Raw genomic sequence first — 24,153 nt, 5'->3', positions numbered from 1 at the left:
AAGGTAGAGATGAGTTTTATGAAAAAAAAACAATTGCAAATGCTAATAACGAATAAAATCTTCATTAAATCCGACTGCACTCGGGATGAAACAAGTATAAACCCCTTCTATCTCTCTCACTCCTCGAGCTTTAATCACCCCCAATTTAATAGCGTCAATCCCCAATACCCAAACTTCCCTGCAAAATTTCATAAGTTTTCGACAAAAGGCACCGGAATTACTAAGCTTCAAATTTGGTGAACAAAAACATCCACACATATAGAAAAACCGTCAACATTTTCTCGACGTTTAAAGGTCCTCTGAGTCCAAAATGTAAAAATCTGGGGGTGGTCATTTTTGACCGATGACCATACTTTCCGTCGTATATAACAACCGGTGAGGAGTGCAGGCAACTGGAAAAGTTAAGAATTGCTGGTATATACATGTCTATTAAATAAATAAGTAAATATAACAAAAATTATTAACCATTTTCATTTTTTTTTTCTTAAGATATCCTGATGTTTCCTTACACAAAACCTTAAAAAATATTTTAAAAAATAAATAAAAAACAATTCGGTTTTACAATTGTTTTTGGGATTTATGGTTGATTGGATAGTTCCATCTTTACTAGACTCGCTCCTTTCATTCTTCATCCTTTGTTTTCAGTCACCTAAATTCTTTTCCTTCTGCCTTATGACTTTGGATTTATCATAGTAAGTTCTTTCCTATATTGACTTTTCTACTTTCCTTATCAAGTTTAAAGCTGCAAAAAAGAAAAAAAAATTCAATTTCTGTATTTTTGAAAAAATTAGAAATTTATATTATTATTTTTTCGTTAATTTGATTGATTTTTTCTCGTGTTTACAAGTTAAATAATGTATTGTAAAGATAAACAATAAATACGTATTAGTTCCTGTTTACATTTATATCTCTTAAGCTGAATCATAAATGAGGTTTGTTTAAGAAGATTGTATATGTTTATATTTAAATATTTTAAATAAATTACAAACTTTTGCGTTATATTATAAAGAACATTTCTGTAATTCTCTATATTTAATAAAAAGAGAATTTTATCTTAACTCTTAACAGATTGGACAGTCACAATGCCGGGTTGCAATTTTTAATCATGTTATTAATATATTTAATTTAAAATACACGCCCTCAATTTTAGAAGTATCTTGCCCCTGTACATCATACTTTTCCTGATAACAACCGAGTCATGCTGGTCATCTATTTAACTCCGTTCTGGAGAAAATATTTGAATTGAAATCACGTAACTTCAGGTTCAGACCGGGAATAAGTATATAGTTAATCCAGGACTCTGCCCCTAAGCTCTCCATAAATGGTTTCGACTTTCATGTAGTTACAGTAACTCCGTTCTCGAGATTAAGAAGGACAGACTGACAGGTGCCAGTGAGAATTTATAGGTCTTCAATCTGAAAATTGCAGCCCAATTAACTGATAATTCTTAACTAATTCCAAATATTAAAAAAAAACTTATCCAAATTATATGGCATTATTCTAGATAATTGAACCTCTTGAATATCTTACTGAACAGCATTGTAATAAAATAATTATCCGATATTCTACCGCTTCTTTAGAATGTTCTATTTTCTCTCGGAAAATTATCGAGTTACAATGCTCTGGATACATTAAATTTTCTAGAATATATTTTTTTTTTCTGGAAATGTTATATATTTCTGCAAATATTTTAGATTTGTTAAAATGTCATAGAATCCTTTGAGAAATATATTCTAGAAATTTTAAGAAAGACATAATTTTATAATTATAGATTACGTATTAAATAAACCAGCAACGAGTTGCGTAACTTTTCCAGCAAAAGTTAAAATTGCGTGTGGCTCCATCTGTTACGAGATTTTATTTTAAAAACTTTTAATATTATTAATTATTATAGAAATGGTAAAATGTTTAGTTTTGAAGGTAGAGATGAGTTTTATATATAAACATATATACTAATAACGAATAAAATCTTCATGAAGTCCGATCCTACTCGAGATATAACATATGACTCCCCTGTATCTCCCTATCTCATTGTTCTTTAACCACCAAAATTTAATAGGATGAATGCCCCTAATAGACAAACCTCTCTGTAAAATATCAGGAATTTTCAACAAAAGGCACGGGAGTTATTAAGCTTTAAATTGTTTGAACAAAGTCACTAACATCGATACATACAGAAAGATACTCAAATTTTTTGCATCTCTCGACGTTTTCTCTCGATCTTGGAAGGGAAATTTTTAACGATCGCAATATTTTCTCCCCTTTATATATTAGCAGCCGGGTAGTAATTAAAAAAGTAGTATGTACTAATTAAAGTAAACAGGAGAAGATGAATGAAGTTTTGCTTCTTCTTCCCTCTTTTACTTCATCTCTTATACCTTTATCAATAGATTATTCGTGCTGTTTTAAAGAACAGGAAACGTACAGATGTGAAATTTTGTCCATCTAAGCTAATGTCTACCGGAAAGTCTGCTATAATCACCACAGTTTCCTTTTCCTTCACAAGAGATTTACCGTCTTTAGTATTCTTTTCTTTCCAAGTAAAGAACAAAACAAATCTCATCAGGACATTGTTGTCTTCATTCAGGATAAAATCGTTACTTAGCAACTAGTCCATCTGGTTTGTTCTCTTGACTTTTGTAAAGTTTAAATGAAACTTTACTATCATGAGACTCCACCATTCTTTATCGTCAAATGAACTTTTACTTAAAATTACCTAATGCTAACTTAAATTTATAATATTACAATTAGAGGGTGTCGAATTTAAAGGTATAAAACCTTAAATTCCTTACAAGAAGAGAGGATAATTGTGATGATTTTCATTATCATCATCATAAAAAAAAAGTATACTGTGTGATGTATTACCTAAGTGCACATTAATCATTATTAGAGTTAATAATATGGTAGACTTTTATGAAGATTCTTTAAAAATTATTTATTAATTATATTAAAAAAAATTGAGTGTGATGATAATTTAATATTCTGTAAGAGGAATTTTTAAAATTTTGGGATTTAAAGGGGGGAAAAAACATTTTAAGCCACACTCCTTCAATTTGCATACCCTTTTTTAAATTTATTTTTTAAAGGTTTGTTAGTAAAATAACGGCTTTCCTTAAAGATTTATCTTATAAATAAAAGGAATATTTATAATATTTATTGAAATTTTTGCTTCGAAATAAGTTAATCATATTTTATTCGACGATTACCAGCTGCGTGTAATTGAGACAGAGCAGAACGAATGGCCTTGTTATATAAGCGAATTCTTGTACTGATCTCTAGTGTTGTACACTTTTGCAGCAACGTCACGAAATGGCAGCGAAGAAATCTTTATAGGGTGAGTTTATCAGAAGGGAAGACAAGTTTAGGACAGCAAAACTTTAGCCATCGATCCACATCCAATACCCTGGTTACTGCGATAGATCTACGGTATTGTAGAAGTGAGGACAACAAGTGCAGTATAGAGGGGAAAAAAAGAAAGGAAAAAAAAGGGTGCACTATCTTTCAAGTCAGGAAACTGTGGTATAGATTGGTGAAGTGTNAATAAATCAAAATTAAATTCCCTAAACAATTAATTAGTTTTTCTAAGTAAAATAATAGAAATAGTCTTTAAGTTTTAAACGAATTAAATCCCTAGATGCAAAATTAAAATTCCTACAAAGGAGAAAAAAAAAATAATAATAAACTTCGATCAGAAGAGAATAGTCATAAAAAAATTCATTACTTAATTAAAAATATATGGTTTTATGATTAAATTATCTTGTAGCATCTTACAAAATTCGATATATATTCTTCATTTTTATTTATAAAGTTTGGCATATATCTCCCTTCGGATCTATTAACTAAAAGAATTCTTTGAAAAGTACCAAGAAATAAAGTGAGATTGAATAGAAAATATTCTTGTTCAATAAAAATTTTTCAACTATCTCCTTTGATTGTAACGATTCATCTATACGAATCTTAGATTGAGATCAGTAACTACCCTTCTCCTTTATTCTAAGTTATTGCTTCAAACGTTCAATGAAGTATCTGATTAAAATCTACAGTTCAAAGAATGAAGAAAATATATTTTTATATATAGATAGATATACTTTTCTTCCTGTATTTTTAGTTTAATAAATAATCGGAATCGATACGGAGTTTGAAGTATCCATTAATTTTATACAAGTTTTTTCTCTCATCCCTTCCCCTCCTTTTTTTTTGTATTCAAGAAAAATCCTGTCTTAGGGAAAAAAAAGAAGAGAGAGAATTGAATTGAAAAGAGTGAAATTTTTAACGAGTAAAATAGATTAAAGATAAAATTTAATGGTATTAAATGTAATTATTTATTCGACTTTCAAAATGGTGTATTCGTTTAAACAATCAACTTCGTGGGAAAAAATTAACTTAAAAATATATATATATAATAATGATTTTTATAGTGAAAAATCACATTAACAGTTCGCTTTATGTACAGTATATAGTTTACGGGTAGGTAGAATTTTGTTCTCCTTTTACTTGAAGCAGCGTATCATTAAAAGAGAAACAATAACAAACTGTTAAACTTGTGAATAAAAAATAGAAATTCCTAAAAATAGATAGAAAATAGTCTTTTTCTTTTTAACAATTTAGATTGATGTAATTACAAATCTTTAATTTAAACTAAATAATTAAATACTCTTTAATATAACTTTCGAAAACGTTTAACTTCTTTGTTCTTTTATTGTGTTTTTCTCCCACATTTTCTCCCCCTTCTCTTCTCCTTCTCCTCCTCCTCCTCTTCTTGCTCCCTTCCCTGTACAGTATTCTTCTCTCAAATCTTCCTCTTTCTCTCGCTTCTTTTTCTACACTCCTCTTTCAAATCCTCCTTTTTTCGTTTCCTATCCTGTACACGTCTCTTTTAAATCCTCTAATCTCTCTTTCTCCTATATTTTTTTTTCTTAAGTCCTCCTTCTTTCTCTTGCTATCTATCCTCTCACAAAATTCTTTTCCTCTCTCTTCTTCTTTCCTATATTCTTGTCTGAAATCCTCATCCCTTCTCTTATACTTAAAAATTTTCTTTTACTTTCTCTGGTACTCCTTTCTTTTTCCTATATTATCTTTCTTTCTCTCTCTCATTTATAAAGTAAATTATATAATTTTAATAGTTAAAATTTTGACTTTTCCTTAATTAAAAAAAAATATGTATGTCGATGTTAATTGTCGAAACTCATTTAAATTTATAATATATGCTATTTAATTAAGTACTGATGAAATTCACACACTTCATAGACCTATAGTAAATATAACTTGAATATTTTCTTAATAATTTATATTGAAATTAATTGTAAAGTTTTAAATTGATTATATTTTATTTCATGTGTTAGCTTACAGAATAATAAAATTATATTATCTATGTTTTTAATTGATAATTATTTTATTAAATTATAATATGTTTTTTTTTAATTTTAAAAAAATATTTAGCATACTTTTTGCTGTAACTTACAGTTAAATTTAATTAACATTGCAGTTTTTTTTCTTAAAAACATTAATTATAATCATTATATATGTAAAGTATTAAATATTAATAATTTAATTGAGTTAATTAAGTATTTGCTTAAAATATATTTGGCATAAATTAATTTAAAAATTAATAATTTTTTTACATATATTTTTTATGAATTTATTATATTCAATTTTTGCAACAGTAATTTATATTTTTAAATCAATTTTTATCCGAAATTTAATCAAAAACGAACTCTTTGCTATTTCCTTCTGAAAGTTGACGATTTTAATTGATTTTTCCATTCGAATTTTCGTAAAAAACAGAATAAAATTTAAATTATTCGATGAAAATATAATAATAATGCCATTTTAAATTTGATACATACAGTAAGTACAGTAAGTACATTCCATTTTTTCATGTAAATCAGACACTTAATGGAAAAAATTGTCGTCAGAGATAATCATGAAAAGTAGGAAAAATGACGGAAAATTATATAATTTTCAATTGAAACATAATTATATAGATAGAAAATATCTATAGAATCAATTATAAACAGAAATGACCCTATTAGATGGCTTATAACAGGTATGTTATACGCCATCTAATATAGCCTTCTCTCTCTCTCTATATATATATATAGAGAGAGAGAGAGAAGAGAGAGAGAGAGAGAGAACCTGTCTAAAACAGAAACCTGTCTAAGCAGAAAGAATTCTTCGGAACGGAGCGTGCAATTATTTATTGTGACATCGTCAAAATGCTCTCAATTTTAGTAGTGTCTTGCCCCTGTACATCATACTTTTCCTGTTAACCACGGAGTCATGCCGGTCATCTATTTAACTCCGTTCAGAACTTTTAAATTGAAATAACGTGACTTCCTAATCAAATCAGAAATTTTTATACAATTAATCGGGGTCTCCTGCCCTAAGTTTTCCATATATGTTCTCGACTTCCATTTATCTTACTTCGTTCTCAAGATTAACGAAGGACAGACAGGTGGATTCATAGGTCTACAATTTTTGAAAATTGCAGCCCAAAAAGAACCCGTTCAAAACGGAAACCTGTCTAAGCAGAAAGAATTCTTCGGAACGGAGCGTGCAATTATTTATTGTGACATCGTCAAAATGCTCTCAATTTTAGTAGTGTCTTGCCCCTGTACATCATACTTTTCCTGTTAACCACGGAGTTATGCCGGTCATCTATTTAACTCCGTTCAGGAGAACTTTTAAATTGAAATAACGTGACTTCCTAATCAAATCAGAAATTTTTATACAATTAATCGGGGTCTCCTGCCCTAAGCTTTCCATATATGTTCTCGACTTCCATTTATCTTACTTCGTTCTCAAGATTAACGAAGGACAGACAGGTGGATTCATAGGTCTACAATTTTTGAAAATTGCAGCCCAAAAAGAACCCGTTCAAAACGGAAACCTGCCAAACCGGAAAAAATATTTGGTACTGCGCAAAACCGGTTTATACAGGTTTTATTTTATATATATTTCTATTTAGGAAATGCTTAATTATTGTTGTTTATACTTGAATATTTTATATATACTTAAATGCATCCTACACACCTATTTTATGAAAATTACAGTGCTTTATTTTTTAGTAAAGTAGACTAGAAATGTAATAATTTCTTTAAAAAATGTCATTGGAAATTGGAATACGTCTTATACACTGGCAAATACGGCAATATAACTTTTTATATCTGGCAGGAACACGCTTAAGAACTAATTCTTTTTAGCTGTATCCACTTCAAATTATAGAAAATAAATAAAATAAAGTAAACAAACGCGATAATATCGAGATCATATTTAAATTTTGAAAGTTTTACCATAAAATTCGTCATTAATTATTTAAAAAAAGGATTTTAACTGTTCATAATATTCATTCTACTTAACTTCTTCCATCCACAGTCTCTTAAAAATTCCTTTTCATCACTTTTAATATTTACATCTCGTTTTTATGCTTCTCTTAAAAGCCTTCTCTTCATTCTACATCAAAATTCCTTATCAAAATTGCTCTTCGCCCAAATTATATAGCTCTAGCTTATGATTTTAAAAGTAAAATTACATCTTGTTTTAAAGGATTCATCAAGTATAATCTATCGAACATTTAAGAAATTTGATTCTGAAATATAGAAAATGTATTCTAGAATGCTTTAAAAGCATTTTTTCTACAATAAATAAATAAATAATAATAATAATAATGTTGTTAGTTTTAAAAAATTCTGAAAAATAACCAAAACATTTATATAATTTACTGTATTAAATATAGTTAAGACGATTTAACAGAATTTAAAAAAAAATTATTTTAAATAATCAGCATTTAATATTTAAATTTATTTATTTATTGGATAATTCAAATACCTCTTTATATCTCTTTATAACAAGGTAACCTTTATTTTTTGAACCAAAGGTAACAATGAATATCTGTTGATTTTTAATTCAAGACGTCCTGTGCCTTTGATCCTGAATTAAAGACTCCCTGTACCTTTGAACGGAGGATGTTTTTAATCAGTTATAAGACGGTTGCAAAGATTATTTTACCCTATAACAAGGAAATTACAAAAGGGGTTTATCCTGTTAGAAGGGTGCACAAAACTTACGGAATCACAACGCTTTTAATTGTTCATTTGGTTTCTTATAATTTTATAAATTTTTGGTTCCCTTTCTAATACAATTCAGCAGATTTTCTACTTTGAACCAATAAAAAAACAAGGAAATATGTTTACGAATATTCAATTATTATAAAATATTTTTCAATTTAAATATAGATAAATATCAAAAAAATATATTTCAAAATTTTAAATATAGAAAAATATTTCAAATGATAAAATAGTCCATATCATAACTTATCTACTATTCTTACTGAATATATCATTTTCTTTTCTAAACTTTACGTAAAATATAAACATTTTTCACACTATACTTAGCAGAAATTTATCATTTTCTTTCAAATACTTTCAAATAAAATGCTATAGAATATAACTAAACAGTATATTTTTGATTTTATTTTATTGAATATTGCTAAATTTTTCATGTAAAATGTTAACATCCTTAACATCTTACGTCATTCGAGCAGAGTTAAGAGATACAGCGACGTGATAAATGATTTATTATTAATTGGTAGTTTAAAAAAAAATCCAGAAATGAGTTGCGTAACTTTTCCAGAAAAAGTTAAAATTGCGTGTGGCTCCATCTGTTACGAGATTTTATTTTAAAAACTTTTAATATTATTAATTATTATAGAAATGGTAAAATGTTTAGTTTTGAAGGTAGAGATGAGTTTTATATATAAACATATATACTAATAACGAATAAAATCTTCATGAAGTCCGATCCTACTCGAGATATAACATATGACTCCCCTGTATCTCCCTATCTCATTGTTCTTTAACCACCAAAATTTAATAGGATGAATGCCCCTAATAGACAAACCTCTCTGTAAAATATCAGGAATTTTCAACAAAAGGCACGGGAGTTATTAAGCTTTAAATTGTTTGAACAAAGTCACTAACATCGATACATACAGAAAGATACTCAAATTTTTTGCATCTCTCGACGTTTTCTCTCGATCTTGGAAGGGAAATTTTTAACGATCGCAATATTTTCTCCCCTTTATATATTAGCAGCCGGGTAGTAATTAAAAAAGTAGTATGTACTAATTAAAGTAAACAGGAGAAGATGAATGAAGTTTTGCTTCTTCTTCCCTCTTTTACTTCATCTCTTATACCTTTATCAATAGATTATTCGTGCTGTTTTAAAGAACAGGAAACGTACAGATGTGAAATTTTGTCCATCTAAGCTAATGTCTACCGGAAAGTCTGCTATAATCACCACAGTTTCCTTTTCCTTCACAAGAGATTTACCGTCTTTAGTATTCTTTTCTTTCCAAGTAAAGAACAAAACAAATCTCATCAGGACATTGTTGTCTTCATTCAGGATAAAATCGTTACTTAGCAACTAGTCCATCTGGTTTGTTCTCTTGACTTTTGTAAAGTTTAAATGAAACTTTACTATCATGAGACTCCACCATTCTTTATCGTCAAATGAACTTTTACTTAAAATTACCTAATGCTAACTTAAATTTATAATATTACAATTAGAGGGTGTCGAATTTAAAGGTATAAAACCTTAAATTCCTTACAAGAAGAGAGGATAATTGTGATGATTTTCATTATCATCATCATAAAAAAAAAAGTATACTGTGTGATGTATTACCTAAGTGCACATTAATCATTATTAGGACTTCCATTTATCTTACTTCGTTCTCAAGATTAACGAAGGACAGACAGGTGGATTCATAGGTCTACAATTTTTGAAAATTGCAGCCCAAAAAGAACCCGTTCAAAACGGAAACCTGCCAAACCGGAAAAAATATTTGGTACCATGCGATTCCGGCTTACACAGGTTTCACTAGCGTAGCAAGGGGGTCTATCATGCCCCGGGTGCCANATAAACATATATACTAATAACGAATAAAATCTTCATGAAGTCCGATCCTACTCGAGATATAACATATGACTCCCCTGTATCTCCCTATCTCATTGTTCTTTAACCACCAAAATTTAATAGGATGAATGCCCCTAATAGACAAACCTCTCTGTAAAATATCAGGAATTTTCAACAAAAGGCACGGGAGTTATTAAGCTTTAAATTGTTTGAACAAAGTCACTAACATCGATACATACAGAAAGATACTCAAATTTTTTGCATCTCTCGACGTTTTCTCTCGATCTTGGAAGGGAAATTTTTAACGATCGCAATATTTTCTCCCCTTTATATATTAGCAGCCGGGTAGTAATTAAAAAAGTAGTATGTACTAATTAAAGTAAACAGGAGAAGATGAATGAAGTTTTGCTTCTTCTTCCCTCTTTTACTTCATCTCTTATACCTTTATCAATAGATTATTCGTGCTGTTTTAAAGAACAGGAAACGTACAGATGTGAAATTTTGTCCATCTAAGCTAATGTCTACCGGAAAGTCTGCTATAATCACCACAGTTTCCTTTTCCTTCACAAGAGATTTACCGTCTTTAGTATTCTTTTCTTTCCAAGTAAAGAACAAAACAAATCTCATCAGGACATTGTTGTCTTCATTCAGGATAAAATCGTTACTTAGCAACTAGTCCATCTGGTTTGTTCTCTTGACTTTTGTAAAGTTTAAATGAAACTTTACTATCATGAGACTCCACCATTCTTTATCGTCAAATGAACTTTTACTTAAAATTACCTAATGCTAACTTAAATTTATAATATTACAATTAGAGGGTGTCGAATTTAAAGGTATAAAACCTTAAATTCCTTACAAGAAGAGAGGATAATTGTGATGATTTTCATTATCATCATCATAAAAAAAAAGTATACTGTGTGATGTATTACCTAAGTGCACATTAATCATTATTAGAGTTAATAATATGGTAGACTTTTATGAAGATTCTTTAAAAATTATTTATTAATTATATTAAAAAAAATTGAGTGTGATGATAATTTAATATTCTGTAAGAGGAATTTTTAAAATTTTGGGATTTAAAGGGGGGAAAAAACATTTTAAGCCACACTCCTTCAATTTGCATACCCTTTTTTAAATTTATTTTTTAAAGGTTTGTTAGTAAAATAACGGCTTTCCTTAAAGATTTATCTTATAAATAAAAGGAATATTTATAATATTTATTGAAATTTTTGCTTCGAAATAAGTTAATCATATTTTATTCGACGATTACCAGCTGCGTGTAATTGAGACAGAGCAGAACGAATGGCCTTGTTATATAAGCGAATTCTTGTACTGATCTCTAGTGTTGTACACTTTTGCAGCAACGTCACGAAATGGCAGCGAAGAAATCTTTATAGGGTGAGTTTATCAGAAGGGAAGACAAGTTTAGGACAGCAAAACTTTAGCCATCGATCCACATCCAATACCCTGGTTACTGCGATAGATCTACGGTATTGTAGAAGTGAGGACAACAAGTGCAGTATAGAGGGGAAAAAAAGAAAGGAAAAAAAAGGGTGCACTATCTTTCAAGTCAGGAAACTGTGGTATAGATTGGTGAAGTGTTGTGTTCTTCCATGTTCCCTTCTCATTGCACTTTTTTATTACTCACCATTCTTTTGTTGTTTTCTAGTCTATAGATCCGTATGATGATGATGCTGCTGCTTTTTTAAAATTTATATTTTTAAGAGAAATACTAGAGCAAACTCTTTTTAAAACATCTCTTTTTTCAGTCCAGTACTTTCTTTAGTTACAAACTCTTCCAAAATTTTATCTTGAATAATGCAGTAGCTTGGTCTTGATTGGCCAAGATTCTACTGTATTTATATAAACCAAATGCAGCTTAATTTTCAATTGAAATTTAAGACAGGCTCCCAAAAAGCTGTCTTATAAAAATTATTTTAATAATTACTCAGCTAATGAATAAAAATATTGTGACTGGATGTTTAATGTAATTGTCTATTTTTTAGATAATTGATAAATCTATACGAGACTGTCAAGAAGAAATAGAGATTCTTCTAAGATATGGCCATCATCAAAACATTGTTACTTTATATGATGTAAGTTTGGTTCATTTAATTTCCTTATACAGTGGTACCTCAGGTTACGAACGCCCCAGCATACGAAATTTTCAGGATACAACATGAAATTCGAACATATTTTTGCTCCACGATACGAACAAAAACTCACCATACGACGTTACATTAGTTCGCATTTTTCATTTGTTTTTCTTACTACAGTTATTTTTTTTANTTATTTCCGTTTTTAACCTTCTTTTAAACTATTTCTTTCTTTCTTTTTTTTACCTTTTTATTTTACTATTTTATTCATTTTAACTCGATTAAATTTAAACTTTTGAAAGGTTTTAACTTTTATCTTTTAATCGTTTTAAGTTTAAATCTTTCTCATTTATTCTTTCTATTTTATATTCTTTTAATCCTTTCCTTATAATTTTATTTAATAATAATTTTTTCGTGAATAGATTAAGCTTTGTTAAACCAGAAATAATTAAAGAACAACTAACAAGCCATTTAACATACATTGTTATTCTTTGTAATTTTACAAAAAATAATTATAATTATCATTTAATTGTGTAGCAATTATACAATTATTTTAAATATTAGTACCTTCAGGGAATAATCCCTACCTCGGGCAATATTAGTTCTTAAATCCCCTATCCAGGTGTTACAAACGTGAAGAAAATCAGGGAAACTCCACGTGGCCAGGTCCGAACCCACAACAAGTGTTTCTTACCCCAGAAAATATTGTTGCTGAAAAAAATTATTAAGGAAATTTGTAAATTAACGTATTTTTTTTAGCCCAATTTGGGTTATAAGTCTTATTAAATATTGATTTTTTTGTACAACACTGCATTTTATTTTCTGAAATGTTTCTATTTTCTTCGGAATCTTCAGTTTTTCAGGGTTAATTAATATATTATTTGATTTTAAATATGTCCAGTAAGTTAATTTCCCTTTGTGAAAATTCTTTGTGTGGGGGAACTAGTAAACTAAGTCATCTGCAAACTGTAGTGAAATAATTTATTACTAATTTGCATACCATCGTTAGGATTTTGTAATTTGCTGTGTCCATGCCTGATAAATAAAAGTTATTACATAAGTGTAAAGATGAAGGATCCCTCTGCAAAATATTTCTAGAAAATTCAATTTGGGAAAAGACATATTTTCCATCAAACTATTGATTTTGTAATATGAAAACAACTTGAATATGGCGGAGAATTTATATCCTGTCCCCTTACTATATAATTTCTAAACTAAAACTGGTAGGTACAATGTATCAAATGCCTTTTCCATGTCCATGATTTTCTATCTTTTCTATTAAGTTGTAATTGGATCGATGATATTAATGTAAATACTGTATATGGTTGCGACAATGCAATGGGTGGGCGATCTGCCGAGAGGATACCTCCGGAGGACTTTTTTTAATAGGAAACTGGCCCATATTTAGGTGTAACAAACGCGAAGAAAATCCGGTAAACTCCACGTGAAGGCGCGAATTTACGACAAACCATCTAGTTTTATCCTCTTGGTCACTGGTGGGCCATACTGGATGTCGGGAATTAGGTTTGATATTTCCATCCAATTGGTAAATAAATATTCTAGAAATGTTGTAGAACTTTGCCTTACTTTCAATTATAAGGAAATCTGTCTGTAGTTATTTGGTAAACTAAATCCACCTTTTATTTTCCCGAATATAACACGGGAAAGTATTGTAATCGTATCAAGTTGACCCTCCGGTTTTTTGCAATTCTATACGTTTTGAGGTTTCCAAACCCAAAAAAGTCAAAAGGGGAGAAAAAAAATTCCGCGCGCGTGTTGGTATAAATTTCATTTAATATCTTAGGATGGGATGAAGATTAAGAACAGAAATTTGGCTTGATAACTTATATGTTAGGGTCATTTATGCTTTTAAATTTTAGAGTACCAAACTCAAGGGGTTCATGTATCGTATCTCGAGTGTAATCGGACTTAATGGAAATTTTACTCGTTATTGGCATTTATATTTTTAAAAACTCGTTTGTATTCTCAAAGTTATGCATCTTTTGCTTTTACTATAATAATTAATAATATAAAAGTTATTTTTAATAACATCTCGTAATAGACGGCTCCTCACACAATTTTAACTTTCAGCTGGTTCATAGTATTTTTAAAACCCCTCAAAAGAATTTATAATTCATACGTAAGTTAGATTTACTCCAAGATTCGGGGATTTTAAGGATTTATTATTTAAAATAAATTAAACAATTCAATCAATTTTCGTCTTCCTAATTGTAATTTTTTCATAAATTTTGTTGGCTTAAATGTTTAAAATGTTAGTATAAATTACTGTTCTTTCTCAAATTCTGTAACACGAATAGTAATACCAAGGATTTTTAGATTTGTAATGTAAAGGTTGAACTGGATTACTGGCATTGTAAATGTAATTTCGCATTCGTTGTTCCAGTATAGAATATTTATTTATACTGTTTTTTTTTTACCGTAATTTCTTAAAGAAAGTTGAGCTTCAATGAAATTTCTCTGATAAATTTTAAATAATTGTAGATTTATAAAGCAAAAAACTGTAACTTCGTAAAACTGTAAGTTAATTTATTGTCATTTAACAAAATATATTCGTCCCCATCTTAACTGCTGATTTCGTATCTTCTGCTCAATATAAATAGGTATTTATTTCTTCTCTGTCTTTAATCTCTTGTTACATCGGAGGTAATTTGTATACTTTGCGATTCTTTTAATTCGTTATTCTATTTTTAGATCAATAAAAGTAGTTGTTATTTGATTTTTCAACTGTAAACTTTTAATGTCAGACGTGTTTATACGTGTTTTAGTATAGTTAAACTGAATTATTTCCTTAATAGCGCTAAATTATAAGGCCCGGTAGCCGAATTGATAAAACTACTGAACACTGGTAGTTGGTGGCGGGTTCGCTCTTCACCAACGGGCTAGCCACGTGGAGTTTTTCGTGTTTTATTCACGTGGGCGCTTAAATAGGGGCTAGTTTCCATAAAGCACTTAAATAGGGAGTCAGTTTGCCATAAAAGTCTTCCCAAGGAACACCCCCCTTGGCAGATTGTCCACGTGTTACGTTGCCTTGTCCTAGCACATCGATCAATCACTAAATTCTACTTTATTTAGTTTTAACATGTCATTTAGAAAATCAACTACATCTTCTTTAGTAATATTTTTACTGTCGAAAGATAATTATGTAAGATCAAATTGTTTTGGTTTATGTAGTTTATTAATGAATTGAATCCGTATTGCAACTTCTCATTATCTCTGTTTAACTTATCTGTTTGCATTTCCACTTCTGTTATTTTATTTTCCAGTTCATTAAAGTAATCTTTTAGTTCACTAATACATCCTCAAGCAGAAACTAAACTATTCTTTAATGGATATCGTTTGATCAAATGGATTTTACACTTGAAGAATTAATTAATTCTGATAATCTGATCCACGGTTCTGTAGTTGAAATGGCCGAAATTTTATCAGAACGTATCCAGGATTTCGAGAATATAGGTTCAGAGAAACCTTCGCACGTGTTCTCTATTGTTTTTCAAAGAACGTTACACAATTAATTAACTTCAATTAGACAAATAAAGTAATTCTAAGTCGTATTATATGCGTTGTTATATTTATTTTGCGGATCTGTAATAAAATTTTTCTTAAAATTCACTTAGGGAAGACTTCCTTTGACTGGTCCTATTCTCCCGGATCACTACAAAGATCAATCCCTGATCGATCTTTACAATGACGGTAAAGGTCAATCAGGGATTTGTTTTAATCCTCGATAGCAGTAAAAGCACTAATACGGTTTTTATTTTAGTTTAAAAAAGGGAGTTACGCGTTAATATCAATATTATAAAGATTTATTTTCACGAGCTGATATAAAAAAGCGCCAGCAGCCATGTTTGTATGCCACTCCCCCTTAATTTAATAATTTTCTTTTTTAAATTTTGGAGTGTTTATATTAGATTATTTTTTTAAAAAATATTCTGAAATATTATTAACGAATATAAGAATAATAATTTAAAAAATTAAGAAAATAAATAAAAATATTTATACAGTAGAGCGTTGTTTATCCGAATCAATTGGGGACTGGGGTTGTTCGGATAACTTATTTTTCGGATAACCAATTATGTACGAAAAAATATATTAATTTATCCCGTGTTGAAATTTTTCTCCGTTGCGTGTCGCTTCGCGTTGAATTTTCGTCGATGTTAAGCCTAACGAAGACTATTGTATCGTTAAAAATTATTTTTTTATTTTGTACGAATAAAATAAATATATTGAAAAATATAAAAACAATAAAAAATTATACTTCAGAAGTTAATTTAGTATAAAAAACGTAAAATATTTAAGTAGCCGAACACATAGCCAAAGATTGCAGCGCCACAGCACTGGCGAAAATTTAAGTTTGTCGACTGGAATTCCTTCGGATAACCGACGTTTCGGATAAACGACGCTCTACTGTAATTATTTTATTTTATTCTGATACGAAGGTCTATGATTCTTATATTAATCTATATATAGAAAAATTCCCCCAAAAAATTTAGCCAAAAATAATGGAAAAATTAATAATTATTTAATTTTGTGGGAAATTTTCTATATAAATTGAAAAATGATTTCATATTATGTTAAAAATATTATAATCATTTTTAAATTTAAAATAATCATTTAATAATTTGTAAAAATAAATTATACTGAAAAATTCAAAAATAAAAAGATAATTAATTAAATAAAATGAAATAACGATTTAAAATTTTTAAAATTATTTTTTAATTATTTAAAACTAAAAATCATTTGATAATTTGTAAAAAAAATTAAAGAAAATTATCGAATATATTTAGAAAAAAAATTTCATACATTTGAGAAAATTCTCTCAAAAATTCATTAATTATTTTCCCCAGATAATCATAATTTTTTTATTATATTTTTGCTAGAAAAATCATCAGTTTTAAATTATTAAGTCGAGGAAAAAAAAAACAAGTCATTGAATGTTATTTATCATCACTTAATCGTTTTTCATGTCTTTAAATGTCATTAAAGAAAAGTTCGTTGGCTTCATTTCCTTCTCTCAATGAAGAAAAAAAATTATATATATTGTATTTAACATTGTATTTAAGACGTAAAAAATCACATTAGACAATTACGTAAGATATTCGAGCTTAATAATCTATAAAAATTGCTAGAGTTTTAAAGATCTCTAACTTCTTTTCTAAGTTTGCAGATGGTTTATAATCTACACACATGACTGAACAGCTTATGCAATACAATCTGCCACTTGATATACGTGTAATCTTCTTACAAATACTATTAACTCGGTCAAGAAGACACGTAAAATTTTATAAAAGAGAACAAAAAAAAAATTACAATGATCGTCATACAAACTCATACAATCTAATGAAATTTGTATAGCAAACAATAGCACTCCACGTGTATCTGAAGGGGGTGGGGAATGTTTTCGTGTTGTCCTGGAGATGAAAATCTCTTCGTTTTGATACTAGAAAAAATGAATGAAGTATATATATATATTTTTCCCCTTTCTTTTCATTGAGAGAAAACTAACAAAAGATTATAGAATTAACAAACAAATGTAAAATGGGAAAAAATTTAATTAAATCTTTAAATTTTTCAAATGTTTCCAAGATTTGTTTGGTTTTTTTTTAAATTAAGAATAAAATTATTATTATTATTATTCTTTCTTCGAGGAGTGTTATAAAAATTCTAGTATTTTGCTGCATAATTAATATTTTACATCATTAGAAAGTTTATAAACTTATATGTAAAGTGGTCCAAAAGTTATTTAACCCTATTCTTTTGTAAGAAAATTAACGATTGAAAAAGAAAGATGTCATTCTGAATAGTATTTTTTTTTTTAATTTTTTTTTGTAAACTTTATATGTAATAAAGTATTTAAATAAGACCTCAATTTAGTCTTTACGGCTGTTAACTTATTTTCGGGCCTCCCTGTATATATCTACCTACAGTTAGTAATCGTAATAAGAGATACAAATGTTTAATTTGATCATAAAATGTGATATTTAGTGTTACATACAATACACAGGATAGCTCAAAAGTCAGTTAACCATTGTAAAAACTAAATTTCCGTCTCATTCAAATAATTTATTACTTACGAACTAAAAAAAAATTTGTTCAAAATGACATCTTTCTTGTTTAATACACAAATTACAGAGCTTTGACACATACACACACACACACACACACACACACACAAATTACTGGATTGCTTGCTAACAACACGTGCTAACTAACTTTTGGGCCACCCTTATGTTATCTTTATATAACTATAATATTATATACATTTTATAGTTAATTTACTTTCAACATAAAGAGTTATAATTAATGTAAAATGGCTATAAAATGTCAAATCGATATTATTTTTCACATTAATCTAGATACAAGTTGTAAATATATACATATGGTTATGTATGCGTCACTTGACTGTACAGGTCACATAAATATTAAAATGTTAGGTCTGTATATTCATACATAAAGTATATTATTCCTTATATAAAAGCCTTTTATAGCAGTCTATATGTTATATATAAGTGAAATATCTTTATATATCTTTGTATAGCTTCGTAGTAAATAATGCAGTATGGATTGTTTGCATGTTCTGTATGATCTTACGAAAGATATTTTACAAGTTTCCTATTTATTTACACTTTCAGTTTACATAAAGTTATATTACATAAAGCTTAAGGTATGTTTAAAAAAATATTCAACGTTGTATGTGGATATTTACATATTTGTGACATATTAAGACGATAAATGACAGGTTTATTAATATTTTAGTACATACAAATGTATTTGTTTGTATTATTTTATAAAATAAGTAACAATTTTCCTTTGTTTTGTTAGGGGTATTCATTTATTATCATGTGTAAAACGTATCACGTGTGTATGCTCTTCATCATGTAGAATTTTTATTTGTGTTTACAAATTTCTATTTCCTAAAACATAATTTATTCTTCTCGTGAGACGTATTTTTACTTATTTTAAGCATAGTAATCGGGGTATTATTGAATAAATTAAACAAAAATAAGGATATATAATGCATAAATTTATATTGAAAGTAATTTGCATGTTTCCATTGGATAATTTAATTATTTTAATTTAAATAATAATAATAATAATGAAATAATTTGTTAAAAATTTTCAAAATAAAATTCTCTTTTAAAGTTCTAGAAACAATTTTTATCAAAATTATTTTAAAAATACGTATTTGCCAATAATAAGTAATTTGAAATATTTATTCTATTTTTTATTAGAATATTTATGTAAATTTAATAATAATATATTTACTTTTCTGTAAATACATTTTGTCAGTTTAGTTTAAGTGGTAAATATATTTATAAATTTTCCACAAAATCTATTTTATTTATTTTCTTTTATTAAAAAATTTTTATTTTCTTTCAAAGAATAATATAAAATGTGGCTAAAAAATCAGTTAACCGTTATAAAGATTAAATTAAAAGTCTTATTTAAATTTCTTATTACTTTACAAACACTGTTCCTTGTACAGTTCACAAATTGCAACACTTTTTAATGCGAATATTGCTGACTTTTTTGTAAAAATTACTGAGTTTTTCTAAGAAAAAACACAGTTAATTGACTTCAGGGCCACTCTGTACATGTATAACTTTAAACATTATTATGGTATAACTTTATCCATTATTTTCTTATTGTTTAAAGTTTATAAATTGGATAGATATTTTTATCACCTCACATCTTAAGTTTATCATTATCTATTAATTCTTTGCTAATGTTATAATGCTCTATAGATAATAAGTGTAATAATCCCATTAAAAGTTAGTTTTTTTTCCTCTCAAGATAATGCTATTATTGATTATTATTTCTTTTTTTCTTAGCGAAAGTAACTTGACAACCAATCTGGATAAGTTGATGAACATGCCATGAAAAGATAATCTGTGTCATACCTAGAAAAGATTGAAGGGATCCATGTTGTCATTGTTTTTTTTTCACATTTTCCCATCTATTCCTCTACGTAAAGTATTCTCTAAATCGTTTATTATAATTTTTAGTGATCGATGAGAATACATTGAATTTTTATGAATCCAAAAAATGTCATATATACTTAAGATCAATAAGTGATACTCCAATGAGGAAGAAGATTTGAAGAGATTAAAAGGTATCTTTTAATTTTATCTTATAAATATGTGTTTAAACGTGTTTTTTTAGAGATTAAAAGCTTTTTTAAGTGTAAATAATCTTCTGATTAATAAATTTAAGAGCGGTTTTTTTATTACTAGAACTTGATTTTTAACGTCAAAATATTAATTTTGGATCGATTCGTAAGCAAAAACGATGACGTATTTTTTATAATTTAATTGAAATTTCGATGAAATATTCGTATAATAACATATTTACGTTTTTCCATAATAAAAAGCATTCAAAAAGTAGTAAAAAATTTCATTTTTGTGTCTTAAAACACGAATTTTAGTCAGTTATAACAGTCTGGAAATTCGGTCACAGTGTACGATATTTAAATATTTCGAAAATAAATATTAAATGAGAGCATTTTATTTATTTATGATTATTGAATTGAAGAAACATTTACATTTTTTTTTAAAGTGTCCTGCATATATGTATATTTATAGGTTATATTTTACACCGTTTTAGGAAGATACTAAAAATCTCACAAAGCATTCTACTTCCCCCCTCACATTTCTAAATTGTTAACTAGGTTCTAAATATATTAAGTTAAAAAAATGATTGAAAATATCAGAAATGAAAGTAAAACTTATACGAATTGTCAACCCTTTTTAAGTATTCAAACAAGATTTTATTCATCATTAAATTTAGATATACCCACATGACGAAAACACATTGTGATGCCACATTATGCCTCTCAACGAGTTAGAACCCAGTTTTAATATTCTTACCGCATCAAAACGTGAATTTTGTGCAAGGAGAAGCTTTATAGAATGTTTGTAACGTATTCGTTGTTTTATCACTTTAGTCACGAACATTTTGGTCCATGATAGACGAGAGGTAAGGAAGAACTGTATGTTCTACCTGGATTATAGGGATATATACAATACTTTATTGTGCTCTTTATGTTTCCAATGTGTCGTAATCCTTACAGTCATGAGATGCTCTCTGAAGGGAAGGAGAGAGAAAAAGAACACGAAAATAAATTCTAAACTATAGAAAAACTGATTATGTGACTCGAGTGATGAAGTAATACAGTTTATGCCATAATTTGATTTATATCTTGCTATAGAATCTTTTTCTTAGGAAATGATTTCATTAGATTTCCTGAAAAGAATAAAATGGATAATAAAGTTTTATATTTTATTTTTTATTAATCTATTGAATTACATGGATACGTCGTATCCACGTATCCAGTTAGATACTGTCAATCAGAAAAAAATAAAATGCAATTGAAAAAATACAGCTCATGTTTCTTTAATTTAAACGTTTTAAATATAAAATAATACGAAATTCGGTATATTTTGGTACATAATTTAATAATTTATTTTTAAAAAAATTATTTTAAAATTTAAACATTTTTAGAAGAGGTTTATTAGTTTTTTTTTTTTAAATAAAAACAAAAAAAAAGTTTTGAATAAAATTTTCTATACAATTTATTCCGATAAACTTTATTTATTTTAATAAAAATTTATTTTATAAGCAGAATTATTAAATTTTGTTCTTAGGTAAATTCTAATTTGTTAGAAAAATCTTAAAAAAATAGTTTTTATTTTTAAAAACTTACTAAGAAATATCCATTGTAGCGAGTAGAATTTTATTATTAAGCAATGAGATATTTTAAATGCTAATTTTCTGTTCAGTTTAAACGAAATTATCGGTTAAAAAATAAGAAAATAAAATTTCCAATGATAAATTTCTATAAACAATTGCTCTTATAAAGAATAATCAAACCGACAATCGAAAGACAAACATTTTTCTTAATAGGAGAAAAATGCAAAGGAAAAAAAAGAAATTCCTAAAAGGAACTTTAAAATTTATCATATTAGATATTGAACCATAAAAATGAGAATTATTACGAAATTTTATCAGCATGAGAATCGGCAAGAGACCGAGATGAAGGAAAAAAAAATGTTGATGTATGGCTTTCCTGCAAAACACGATTTATCATTGAATTATAAGTCATCGTTATTTAATTGAATATTTCGAATTGTATAACTTAAAAAAATTACGGAGAATTTAAAAAAAATAATAATAAAATATAGTTTAAATAAAAATCATTAAAATGGAACAAAATATATGTTTAATTAGTAGGTATATCGTTTAGGAACGTACAGATAACAGAAGCGCTTCTACATTTCGTGATTATTTTTCCTAATGAGTGTTTCACGTACACGAGAATGACGTAACTCGTAACTATAGTAACGAGAAGGAAGAGTTTAAAAAAAAAAAAAACATGGAAAGTTGCCATAGAAATTCCATCAATATGGAAAGAGTAAGTATACGTGTTTAAGTAATATCAGTATCAGAAAATTAAAATAAAAAAAGAAAAAGAAGAGAAAATAAAGAAGCAATCTTTGAATATCGAAGCGAAAGTAGTGTATGAGATAATTGAACTGTTTATTAACGTTAATAGGCATTCATATTTCAAAACTAACTTATCTAAAAATTATTCACCAGGATATTTGATGATGGTACAGGTTATAAAAGAAAGGGAAACAACTATCAATAACATCATTAACCACGTGCTTGCATTATAAAGCTATTATAATCTTTCGAATTTATTATTATTTGTTTTTAGGATTTAGAAAGTTTAATTAAATTTTCATAGTAATTTATTATTTTAATTAGCATGAATAATTTCGACAACAAAATTATTATTATTAATTTATTATTTTTTTTCATAATTATTTTTTAAATTATATAATATAAATTAGATTATATTTCATTTTTTCAATTAATTTTTAAATATTTATTTATTCTTTTTTTTATGTTAATAATAATAATGAAGTTTTCTGTTGGTCATTCTTTTAATTACTTTTATTTTTGTTTTTAATGTTAATAAATAGGATGCTATATATATTTTTTAAATTTTGAATTAAAATTAGATTTGTACAGTACATGCTAACTTTATTATTATATGATAATTTTATATTTCTATATCGAACAAAACGTAATGTTTGTATAGAACCATTTATCGTTTCTTACAAAGTCAAACAAAATTAAAGCAACAAAACTTCAAAGAATTTGTATAATGGTTTATGTAAACGGTTTCTTGCGTGATTCCAACTTTCATCTTTGCATGAGTTTATTATGTGAAGCGAACAACATTTTCGTTTAGTAATAGTAAAGTACTTTTGCTTTAAATTATATAAGAAATTTATCAATTCCATTAATATTATTATGTAAAGCTTTAATAAACATTTTGTAATTTAAAAAAATATATATATTTAATAATTTAATCTGTTAAATATTAAAAAAAAATTACTATAAAAAGCAATCATCTTGTAATATTTGCATTGAAAAATGTTTATTTCGAATGAATGATTAAATGCATTTATTTACTTTGATTTTTTAAAATTGAAATCGATTATTTTATAGATTTTTTTTTTAATTAAAGAAATATCTCCTTTAAAAATAAAGTAATTAGTTATAATTTAAGGAAATTAAAGAATGGCTCGGAAATGTCTTTTTGAATAGGCAATAAATAAAGTATGTAAAATACTACAGGAAACGTAAAGTGTAGCCAAAATGATTTTGACAGAATACATTTGATTTTTCTGATGGAAAGACCTATTTATGTAAATTTTTACTTCCATTGCAATTCTATACACAACTCTCTCTTCCCCACTCTTAATATATATATAACTTATTTATATTATTTATTTTCCCTTATTAACATAAAAATTTACATTTATTTATGCATATTTTAGCACAATGAACACATTTAAATAATAATCTAAAAAGAGTTTTTTTTTAAATGGAATTTTAAAACCAAAAATTAAAAAAAAATCTCTCTCATTTTTTTCTTCAAACGAAATTAATTCATCCAATGATTTTTCTATTATATAATCTGTATCAATTTATAATAATTATTTCACTAAAGCCACACGAAGATTTGTTGAGACATGCAAATCTATATGGATAGAGTTTTTAAATAAAAAAAAAATAAAGTGGAGTAAAGATTAATGATAGAATATATAGACTGGGA

General features: G+C 27.2%; 1 long non-coding RNA gene across 1 annotated transcript in view; it reads left to right on the top strand.

Moving 5' to 3' along the window:
• The window catches only part of LOC111624248, a 69,428-nt gene extending 49,295 nt beyond the window's left edge, over positions 1-20,133 (top strand). The window contains exon 3 of the long non-coding RNA XR_002756542.1: positions 19,859-20,133. This is a non-coding gene — a long non-coding RNA (uncharacterized LOC111624248). The remainder of the gene's footprint in view (positions 1-19,858) is intronic.
• The last annotated feature ends 4,020 nt before the right edge of the window (positions 20,134-24,153 follow it).

This window comes from Centruroides sculpturatus, unplaced genomic scaffold, assembly GCF_000671375.1.
Source record: "Centruroides sculpturatus isolate CEXI.00-Female unplaced genomic scaffold, Cexi_2.0 scaffold353, whole genome shotgun sequence".
Taxonomy (NCBI): domain Eukaryota; kingdom Metazoa; phylum Arthropoda; class Arachnida; order Scorpiones; family Buthidae; genus Centruroides; species Centruroides sculpturatus.
The sequence above is the reverse complement of the archived record's forward strand: the minus strand, read 5'-3'. Positions and strand labels throughout refer to the sequence as shown.